We start from the raw sequence: 12,012 nt of genomic DNA, 5'->3' as shown, positions 1-12,012 counted from the left end.
ATGGTGGCAGTTAGACACAAGCCTAAACAGAATTTTATTTTATTTTACTAGACACCATCTCCAAAATAGCCAGTGAAAACCAGACCTGGAGGCATGATGTAAGTGCCCCAGTGCTAGCCTATCAAGTGTGAGAACCTGAGTTTAAACATTAGTAATGCCAAATTTAAAGTATACTATGCTTTCAAACTATATACAATTATTTCTATCTCAGCAGTGAGTGATATGGGAGCAAATAAAAATAATCACAGACATTATTTAAACAAGCAGTTCTGATATATAATCAGATATCTTGAATTTTATATGAACATAAAATATATTGGCCTTTTTTAAAAATAAAATGACAGTTGCCATTTTGGATTTGATATGTGCAGAGAGAGGCGATTTCTATTTCTCAATCTTGCTGCTTTTCCACACAAAAGACTACATGAAGCCACATTTCTGAGCAACTTAAACCCCCTAAGCAGAAAGTCTACAGGAGGCATGGGATTTTTCTCTGCTAAGCTGTCAAGCTGTTCCTCTAAGTATCATGTAAGAATCGCAGGCATAGGAAAAGAAATTTCTTAGTCAGAAATCCAATTTCCTTCAAGAATGATGTTCATGCTTACAATGTCTAGCAGACACAAAGTTTCAATGATAGTGTAGTAGAAAACTTTAATAATGCTATTCTTCCTCATCCCAAAGATTTTTTTCCTATGGCAGCAGTCTAAGGAGTACTTCCCAGCTCCTGAAGCAAAAGCTCAAGACTTTCACAATACATTTCTGCACGATATCTTTCCTAAACTCATAATTTGTCATTCATGAGGTTTATATTGAAAAAAAGATAATAGGAACTCAATGAGTTTCTGGTTGAGATATTTCAAAGTTGATGGGCTGACTTAGAAGGATTCCATGTTCTGAAAGCTTCTGTCTATGAATGATGCCTGCCCCCCTCTGATCAGTAATGCAGCAAGGAGACTGAAGGCTATTATCACTCATTAATAACCTTTTTGGATGAAAGAATTATGTGTGGGCTGCTTTTAAATGCAAAGAAAACAAACACAAATAGGGAATATAGAGTTTAGAGACCATGCTATAGATCTGTATGCTTCAGTAAGTGATGTTTCAAAAAGGATATGAATGTCATGTATAACATCCAATACTATAATATTTATCTATGCTGGGTTTGAATTCTGGGATTCCCATTTGCTCAGATCACTTCCTTGTCGGGCTTCTACTGTTTGAGCCACACTCTGGTGTTTGCTGGTTATTTTTGAAATGGAGTCTCTGAGAATTTTATGGCCAGGCTTGCCTAGAATTTCAATCCCTCAGATTTTAGCCATCTGAATAGCTAGCATTATAGATTTCAGCACCTGATGCCCAGATAGATTTTTCTCTTCAAAATTATCTTCATTTTCTAACTATTCTTTTGTAGGAAATCTGATAAAGTTATGAAGGAAAGAATCCAAAGACAAATATACATTGGTTTTGATCTTGATTTTTTTCCTATCGCATATGATATTCAAGTCAATAAATTTGGCCTCTTGTTCCAGTCGGTAGCCCTAACTACTATGGGGACCAAGGTAGGGAGGATTGCAGTTAAATGCCATATCTCGGTAGACATAAAAAACCCTTTCTCAAGCAAAAATTTGCCTTAGTATTGTGTTCACATCCTACATAGGTGCTATGTGGGAGGCTGAGAATTGACCATGGTTCTAAGTCAATCTAAGTAGAAAAATTTGTCGAACGCTTTCTCCAAGTTAATGAGCTGAACACGAGGCCATGTGCCTATCACTCTCGCTGTGACAGGAAGCATAAAGGGATTGTGGTGTTAGCCCAGGCAGGAATTAAGACTCTATTTCAAAATAACCAGTATATTTAAAAATGTATACATAGCTCAATAGTAGAATGTTTCACTTCATGAATAAGTCTCAGAGTTCAAACTCTTGTGTCACATTTTAAAAAGGGATAAGTTGCTCCTTTGGACACCAACAATTTTTGTCAACACTTACCTATTTAAGCTTTAAAAATAGTTCTGGTAGTGTTATGTTACCATATACAAAAGGAAGAGCTTCCTGCATGTATTCAACCATTAGTACATATGTTACTATTGAATTCCTGTTATCTTTATTTAGCTCAAATGCTTTTTGCTTTGGTTTTGGTGGTACTGGGATTTGAATTCAAGGCCTTATGAAGCTGAGACAGACCTCTAGCCCTGATTTCATTGAGACATCTTTGCTGGAGTCATGGTCTATTTAAGGCTTCACTTTAGGGCAACAATAACAGGTACATGCTACAGTTCACAATAGAGAATTAGTTTCTCAAACTTCTCTATTTTTTGATGGCCCTGGGTCTTCAACTCAGGGGCTGGGTGCCATCTTTGAGCTTCATCTTGCTCAAGGTTAGTGTTACCACTTGAGCCACAGCACCACTTCCTGCTTTTTGTGAGCAGTTTACTGGAAATAGGAGTCTCATGGACTCTGCCCCAGCACTCATGGAACTACAATCCTCACATCTCAGCCTTCTGAGAAGCCGGAATTACAGACATGACCTACACTGGTCTTTTTTTTTTTTTTTTCAGCGTTGAGAATTAAACTCTGGGTCCTACACTTGACAGGCAAGTGTTCTTCCACGAAGCTAAATCCCCAAGTCAAACTTTTCTACCTAAGCTGACTTTGAACTGCAATCATACCTAACTCAGCCATTCAAGTAGCTAGTATTAGAGGGGTTAATGTACAATGAAGGGCTTATAGTTGTTGAGTTGCCATTTTAAATGCACACAAAAGTTATCTTGCTAGCTAGAAAACTATCATCTATCTATACCTATCTTCTATCTCTCATCTATTTTTCTGTCCATCTGTCTATCTATCTAAATCACTAAAAATGGAAATATTTCTTTACGGACTTTGATAGATTTAATTTTGTAGTCATGGTAAAATTATGAAATATATTGGTAAAAGAAGAAACTTTTGAACATGTTATTGAGAAAATAGGAACCAAACTTTCTATATTTAAAAATGTTGAGTACTGATATTTTCAGAGCAGTCTAAATTCCCTTTTCCAAGTCATCTAATTTCTAAAGATTGGTAAATTTCATTGTCACTTTATAAATGCTTTCAATATCATTAATAACTGAACCACTCCAAATATTATCATGCCTAATGGCCAAGTAAAATTGCAAGCTTTCATTCTTTATTCCATGTAGAGCAAATTTGCTGCTGTTATGTCAAATTTTTCTCATGAATTTTGCTTATTGAAAAAGCAATTGCCTTTCAAGTTTGATTTAGAGATGTTGCTTTTGGAGTTTAGCTTCTGTGCATTTCTTAGGTTGTGAAAGAAATTTCAATGTGGGTAAACTTATTTTCTCATTATTAGTAACTAGAAATCATGATTTTTACATTCCCTAATTTTTGTCTTTTATGAAAGAAAAAAATGCAAATGTAGATTTATAGACTTATGCTAGTTATTACAAATGTGGGAAGCTATGTAGCCCATATTATTTTGGGTCTAACTTACTCCATTTAATATAATTTTTCCAAGTCTTTCCATTTGTTTACCAATGTGGCAATGTCATTCTTTCTGATGGAAACAAAGAATTCCATTCTACATACATTTTCTTGATCCATTTTTCCACTAAGATGTATCTGGCCCTGTTTCCAAATTGTAACAATGGTAAATAATTTTGCAATGAATATGGTTGTGTGATGGCTTTAGTGCAGGCTAATTTGCGGTCATTGAGTAAATGACCAGCAGTAAGATTGCTGGGTCATAGGGAAATGAATCCAATGGATAGTAAAAAACAAATACTCAGACATTATTAACCATTGGCACACTGAAAACATATGGGAATATTCTTAGGAGAAAATCACAGTAACTCAACACTTATGAGCATATGACCATAGAAATTGATGTTTATTTAAATGAACTCCAAGAATCAGGAAAAAGAGGTTTTTTTTAAAAAAAATTGTAATCTACAGTTATTTCTCTTTTCATTTTTTTCCCTTGGGTATATTCACTTCAGTTACTGTTTTCAATTTTTTTACCTATTGTCTTATATCTAAACTTATCTGATTTGGGGAGGGGAAGGTAGAGTCAAGTTATGTACATATAGCCATATAGGATGAGGCTAAGCGAAATGAACTATAGGATATAGAAACAAGAGGTTTATCTTTGTGCTTATTCTTAATGTACTTTGTGAAGATATTTCTTTTCTTTTTTTCCCCCTTATGGCTTATCTCATATCATTACTATATTTGACTTTGGTACCTGATGTATGTGTGTTAATCGGTTTACTTAAAATAAGGAAGTAAAGGGAAAAACAAGATAATTGGGAATGGATGATTGGTGAGGGAAAGTGGGAGAAAAATATGGGAAGGGGTATCAACCTTCAAGAAGTAATGTACCCACTACCTGATTAATGTAACTGTAACCCCTCTATAATATCATCCTGACAATAAAATGCAACTAAAAATGGTAGGACAAAAGGTAAACCAATACAACAGTGATACTCAATGGACACTATGTTGGAAATAAAATTATAACCTGAAAGGCAAAGGGGTCGGGAGAGAGAGGAGTGGTAGAAAATAAGAGAGTGTTCTAAAAGAAACATACTCATTATCTGACTTATGTCATGCTATACCTTCTAAAATCACCTTAATAATAAAATTTTAAATTACAAAAGACAACAAGTGGGCCTGTTTAAATCCAGTCTGATATTTCCCATTAGATCTGTCTATATTTTGCAAGCGTATACTTTTCAGACAATATTATATTTACTTGAACATCTAGATTATGATTCTGACATTTAATGCTTCTGTTCTAATTCTACCATGTAACAATGACTACAGGTTATGAATTTTCTCAAATGATATTTATTTATCCCAAGGCAGACTGAATTGACTTTGGTCAATTACTAAGGATTAGTCATTATAGTCCTATGAGTATGAATGGCTCAATCCTAAAATGTGAAATGGAACGTTAAAGGAGTAAATGGCTTCCTTGGCCTACCTAATGAGATTACTAGAGCTTGAAGTCCATTTTATGCATTCAAGTTCCCATTACTCTGCTCTTTCTATAGGTATCCTCATTTTTAAGTTAATGTCCTCACTAGACAGAGAATTCTTTTTTTTTAGCTTAATTGTAAACACTTCATGAAATAAATTTAGATCAATTATTTGAGTTCTATTTAGGGGTTCTGCTCCCTCCTAAGACTCAAGAGAATTGTATTCTGTTGTCTTCCAGCATTTGAAGGTATCAGACAAAACTTAAGTCAAGCAGTAGTATTCCTATCCTTCTATCCTTGTCTCAGTCATCAGATTAAATCCTTAATTTTTTCTGCATCTTTCTTATGTTTCTGTGTCTAATAATGACACATACTGGATTTATTACCCGTTGTGAGCAAAGTTAATTAATCTGGGACAATGATAACTCAATATCTCTTACTTGATTACAACTGTATATTATTTTCCTAAATAAAGTGAAGTTCTTAGATTTTAAGGGACTTAGACATATCCTTTCAAAGTCACCATTCAAAGTCACTCATTACAATCGAGATTTAAGAGATTTAAACATCTTTATATTCAACTCAATATAATCAATAAAAATTTTCATTATCCTGATGGAAAAATCAATTAAATTATAGTAGCAAATAAATGTTAAAATAGTGTTATGCTCATTTTAGATGTGTATGCTTTGTATGTCTTCTTTATTGCTTCTTTAACCTTATTTATGCTTGTGTTCATTAGAATATCACCTCTCATAACAAGACTCATATTATATTTTATAAAAATACCTATTCTATTCAGAATATAAATAGTGATATTATTAGCTGAAGAAATGTGTATTTTCTATTTTTATATGTAGTAATGAGAATTTTCTTTTTGGTGCCAGAAGATAATCTATTGTCTGGTAGATTATATTCCAATTTTAATCAATATATTAAGTCTTTGAAAATTTAAACACTGTGCAAGATTAAATTATCTGTATTCAGAGTTGTAGTTCAGCTCAATAATTTTAATCCTAAACTTGTAATAACTACCTCTGTCATTTCTGGAGGCAATATATACACCAGTATCATGCAAAGACAAATGGCATGGGTTTAAATATTCTGTTTCTAGTATATTTTCCCTAATGTATCAAGTTGGGAATGCCTTCTACCATATCTCTTTATGCCTTGTTCTTAAATAAATGCAAACACCATTTTACTTAAATCACCCATCAATGTATCCAAGCTAAAATTTATCTAAATTAAGTTACTCAATAATTTTTGTATCTGAAATTTGGCAATGAAATAAATTTTGAAGTCTCTAAAGAACTTTGATCATGGTAACTAAATGAAATTTCTGGAAAAATAATCAGTTTCAGAATTTATATTAGCTTATGCTAATGGAAGGGAACCATGGTTCTAGGTGAATAGCTTATGACAGGTTTCTAAGATCTTAGTTTAAGTTTGAGTACAGAGTCCCAACAGCTGTGTACGACAGACAGAAAATAAACCTTATTTTTTGATACAACTTAAGAAGAGAATGCTGCAGTTTTCAGTAATTATGACACTTGGAAATGTTTGCTTAACTACTAATTTATGAGATTTCAAATGTAAAATTTTAAAGAAATTTATTTTAAATAATTTATAGTGCAGATTATATTTAAAGCTAAAAAGAATAGTACTTTACCTATAATACCTATATCCCAATTTTGAGGTGACTGGAGAGGGAAAAAAAATCCACACTTGAAGCTACCTGTTTATCTGTTAATAATATTATATTTGCCTAATAAAGTATTGCTTTTAAACAGAGTATGTACAAAAACTTTTCTTTTCCCCCAAACAAACTAAATGCCTTTCTTATTTCTTATTCTTAACCTTCTTATTTGTGCAACTTTTGGAAAATAAAATGCTTTCCTTTTCTGAACACAAGGAATAAACCATGGATGCCAATGGGAACTTTTTTCCTGGTTACTAATCTATTGACTTCTCTATTGTCATGTAGGTCCACCCATTCTCTGTGTTCACCCCACCCTTTCTGAAATGCCTGGTTCATGGGTTAATCCCCTTAGTAATAGCTCTGTCTTTATGACATGGAACACATGCACACAGGTGCTCAAGAACCGAACTGGTCATCACCTGTTCCTGAACCAGATTTTTTTTTTTTTTTTGCCAGTCCTGGGCTTGGGCTCAGAGCCTGAGCACTGTCCCTGGATTTTCTCAAGGCTAGGGATCTACCACTTGAGCCACAGCACCATTCCCTGCTTTTTGCTATGTATGTGGTACCGAGGAATCGAACCAGGGTCTTCGTGCATGCTAAGCAAGCACTCTATCACTAGGCCAATCTCCCGGTCCTGAAGCAGAATTTTTTGATGCTTACTTGTACCTGAAAACAAACACGTCTAGACTGGCTTCTTCCATTGAGCCCGTTAAACAAATTTTCTTTCACTATGACAGCTCATTTTCCGGCCTCGCAGTGGCTATCCTCATCATTATCTTCTTCCACCTGTCTGTAGCACTTGACACACAATTTCCAACACAGGTTCACTTGGTTACTGCTACTTACTGTCCCTCTATACCATTCTTCAAACTGCCCTTTCTTGACTTCCTACATACATGCTAAATTTCTTCATTCCTTTTTTACATCAACTCCAAAATTAATCTCCATCAACTTCTTACTTATATCATAACTGCTGGCTGGGACATTTTTATCTTAACTTCCGGAATCATTCGTACCAATATCACAATATACTTATATTAGGTAGTTTAATAAATACTTAAGTTAAATTTTCTAAGCATAACTCTTGATTTCTACTCTAAACATTTCTTTTCCACATGTTCTGCTAAGTTGACTTTTTTTTTTAATTTGGAAGCTTCTCTTTAGAGAAGGTGACTAAGCACTGACAATGTCACAATTTGTCCTCCCATATAAACAAATAATTAATTGCCATTTGCTGAGGGAGGAAATCTACATTGTCATAAATAAACAAAATCTGTAAAGCAGCTAATATCATTAGTTAGGGCTCCATAACTCATGTTTGGATATGACACACTGTAGGTTGGGACTTCATACATATTATTGATTTAGAAGCTAACTAAACACACACACAGTTATCTTAGAAAAAATATTCTAAAATTGTCAAATTCCTGATAGACCAGAATTAAAATTATCCCCAAAATTTCCAAAATTCATGTTATCGGACAATTATTGTGCTCTTTAATGAACTAAAGTGACAATATTTTGCAAATACCTAAGATTGATTTAACTTCTATATGGAATTTGAAACAACTAATTTTTTGGGGGGGGCCAGAGCCTAAGCACCGTCCTTGGACTTTCTCAAGGCTTAGAACTCTATCACTTGAGCCTCAGCACCACTTCCAGCATTTTTCTATGTATGTGGTGCCGAGGAAGCACTCTACCACTAGGCCAAACTCCTGGCCCCGAAACAACTAATTCTTATCAGACTCATTTCATTCTTTCATTAGTTTTGTTCATTCCATAAGCAAGTCACTGTTCCTAGACTTTTAAATCTTCTGCAATTACTTTGTCTTAAGAAACTCCATTGAGAACTTAAGAAAGAACCATTGAGAAGGCTATTACAAGAAATTATAGGAACAATAAAACATAAATTTTAATAAGACAATTGAAATAGTTTTCACTTTTCATGTTCCCTTCCCAGGTTGGTAGAAGGTAGCATATAATACAACTGTAGTTTTAACCTAGAATATTAAAATTTGTCTGTTGCTTATTGTCTTATGAGAAAAGTGATTTTTAAACACTAATCTCTATAAACAGTATTACCCATATTGATTAGCAAAGTCTTAAGTAATCAAATATATTTTGCTATGACTCTCTCTCTCTCTCTCTCTCTCTCTCTCTCTCTCTCTCTCTCTCTCTCTCTTTCTCTCTGTCTTGTTTACAGATTTTATGGTAAATTTCATGCAATAAATGCATTTTTTTCACTTCAATACAGTAATCTCCAGGGCAAATTTCTTATATTCTTCTAGCAAAACCAACATTCCACTATGTAATACATTTAATTATGGATGATATGTCATTAAATACATACTAATGTAGTATGAAATGGCTTATAAACTCCCAAATATGCCATATTGTTCTTCAATGTGACTATTATTACCTTCCATATGAAATATTTTTACTTATAAAATATATTTTCTCCAAGTAAAATATTACGTATGCCATATCATAACAACCTTCAAAGCAATAATAATATCCATTTGAAACCTTTGGAAAGGCTATTTTTGTAAATCTAACTTATTGAAACATAAAAATAACTGTTTGGAACAAATTTCATGATTGCCTTTCTTTCTTTCTTTCTTTCTTTCTTTCTTTCTTTCTTTCTTTCTTTTTTTCTTTCTTTCTTTCTCTTTCTTTCTTTCTTTCTTTCTTTCTTTCTTTCTTTCTTCCTTTCTTTCTTTCTTTCTTTCTTTTTCTTTCTTTCATTTCCATAAGGGCAACATATATAGCTTTAAGTATATAAGAACTCTTTCTGGGTGTTGAAATGTCAATCAGTGTTGCTCACAAAAAAAAGGGAAGCAGCAATTACCAAAAGCAAGTTTAAAAGATTTAGAATCATTCCAAAATCTCAAACGCATAGGAAAAGATAGATGCATGCCATCAGTACCGGTTTAACCTACAAATTTCACATCATTATAAAAAATGTTCCTATGATTACAAAATGCAAAGCATAAATCAATTCTTGAGGCAAGAATAAAAATAACAAACATGAATCTGATCACTCTAATGCATTTTTGCTTTGAAGGCCATGGTGCTTCCAGGAAAGTGTTGTAAATGCATACATGTCTATATATGAACATATCTTTTAAAAGCAAATGCAAGGCCCTAACTGAAAATTTTTCTTTTAAGAACATTATGGGCCATGGTTATACTAGTAATGCACCCATTACCTGACAAATGTAACTGTAACCCCTCTATATATTATTATCCCGACAATAAAATATAATAAAAAACATTTACCAGTGTCACCTGGGCATCATCATCATACAGGTATTGTGTCTGCTGTTATTGGTATGAATCCAACCACAAAGATACCCAAAATTATTCTCAGAGGATGGTACTGTGGCACTAGGAGAGAGAGAGAGAGAGAGAGAGAGAGAGAGAGAGAGAGAGAGAGAGAGAGAGAGAGAGAGAGAGAGAGAGAGAGAGAGAGAGAGAGAGAGATTTATTTCAGCCTGGAGGATTTAAAAACTTTTTTATGTCTATACAACACAAACAAGTGTAATTACTTCAGTACAATAAAAAACTGAACAAGTAGAGTGGATGAATGTGACAGATGCATCGTGTATTCATGTAAGGAAATAGTATAGTGGATTGCATTGTGAGGGGGAGGTTCATGGGGCTTGAACCCAGTGCATGGATGCTGTCCCTGAGCTCTTCAGCTCAAAGCTTCTGCCCTACTCCTTAAGCCACAGTGCCACTTTCAGTTCTCTAGAGATTAATTGGACATCAGAGTTTCATGGCCTTGTAGTGCCTGGGCTGGTTTTGAACTTCAATCCTCAGATCACAGCCTCCTGAATAACTAGGATTACAAGCATGAGCCAACACACCCAGGGCAGTGGATTTCTTTAAGCTGTACAATTAATGGGCTAATAATTAGAATCATAAAAGTAAAGTAAAAATAAAAGCATTTCATACTATATAGACATAATGATTATTATATAGATCAATATGTATCTATGACATAAAAAGTCTCAGCTTAATTTTAATTTTGTTCTTAAATCTAAGTGCCAGTGATTACATATAGAAATTCCATTCTTGAATACTTGTTTGTTGAACGTGACATTTGAAATATGATGATAGTGTTAATAAAATCTTCTAATAAAAAGAAAAAAGTAGTTCAATTAAAATAACTAAAATATTATACTTTTTCAAAATCTAGATATTCTGCCTTTTCTGGTAGTTATGATTAATAGAATGGGCTCTTTCTCCTCCAGATAGCTATTATCAGTTTAAATTTAACAAAGCGCCAGATATCTCCAATTTCTATCAGCCAAATTCTTTATAGTAGCTACCTAAACCTTAGTCTTACTTTTGTTCCCCTTCTTATATTAAGTAACCTACTTACCCTTAAGAACACATGAGGCTTAGTAACATTTACACTCATCTTGAACAAATATTTTTGAATTCTTAAATCTGTGATTATAAGGTATCAGATACTGACTTTGAAATGTACGATGGTATGATGGGATATAAGGACACTGTGATAATATTTGTTTTTCCTTCAATTCTCTCATTCATTTTAGTATTGTCATTATGACAGCTGCAACTACAAAATGATCCATAACCTTTGATTTCATCTTTGCCCAGGGGTATCACATTAGCAAGTTTTTAATCTTTTCAAGACACCTACTTCCTTTTATCCACAAAGATTTTTGTCTCTGATTCATCCATTTCTGAAACTAGAATGTAGGTGGAAAAGTTTCTAGCTATTAATTTGTATGAAATTTAGTGTTCTTTCATGTTTTTGTTCTAAAAGAACATCTTGCTGAATCATATAAAATAGTGGACTTTTCATCGTTTTGAAAGTTATGCTGCATACTTTATGAACAGTAATTAAAAACTTGAACCTTTGAACTTCAGTAATAATTCTAAAGTAAAAAGTGTTACTTTCTAAAAGAGATTATTGCTTAATTGGACAAGAATGCTAATTAAGTGAGGGAAAACCTGTAAGTTAAGTTTCAAGCCATAGTTTTCTACAGCCTTTACTTTTATTTTCAGGAAGTTGTAAAGAAAGGCCTCTCCTTGCCATTTTCTTCTACTTGGCTATTTTAATAATATTGAAATTATATTTTGTGGCTTATGTTCACTTAATTTTAATGACTTTTCTATGAAAATATATTAGTATACTGACCCAGAGAAGAATTTGAGAAACAGTTAATTTATATAGAAATAAAACTGGCCTACTCTATTTTTTGTAAATAAGTTATACATTTTAATTTAGAGTTCAAGATTTAGCACTTCTTTATCAATTACACTTCACACTTATCTTTAGAAGCATATATTTGATCTAAAC

At 33.2% G+C, this 12,012-nt stretch overlaps 1 protein-coding gene across 1 annotated transcript in view; it reads left to right on the top strand.

Moving 5' to 3' along the window:
- Positions 1 to 12,012, top strand: part of Pcdh15 (protocadherin related 15) — a 514,067-nt gene that overhangs the window by 62,566 nt on the left and 439,489 nt on the right. The window lies entirely within an intron of this gene.

This window comes from Megascapheus bottae, chromosome 15 (assembly GCF_031878675.1).
Source record: "Megascapheus bottae isolate mThoBot1 chromosome 15, mThoBot2.hap1, whole genome shotgun sequence".
Classification (NCBI taxonomy): Eukaryota; Metazoa; Chordata; class Mammalia; order Rodentia; family Geomyidae; genus Megascapheus; species Megascapheus bottae.
The sequence above is the reverse complement of the archived record's forward strand: the minus strand, read 5'-3'. Positions and strand labels throughout refer to the sequence as shown.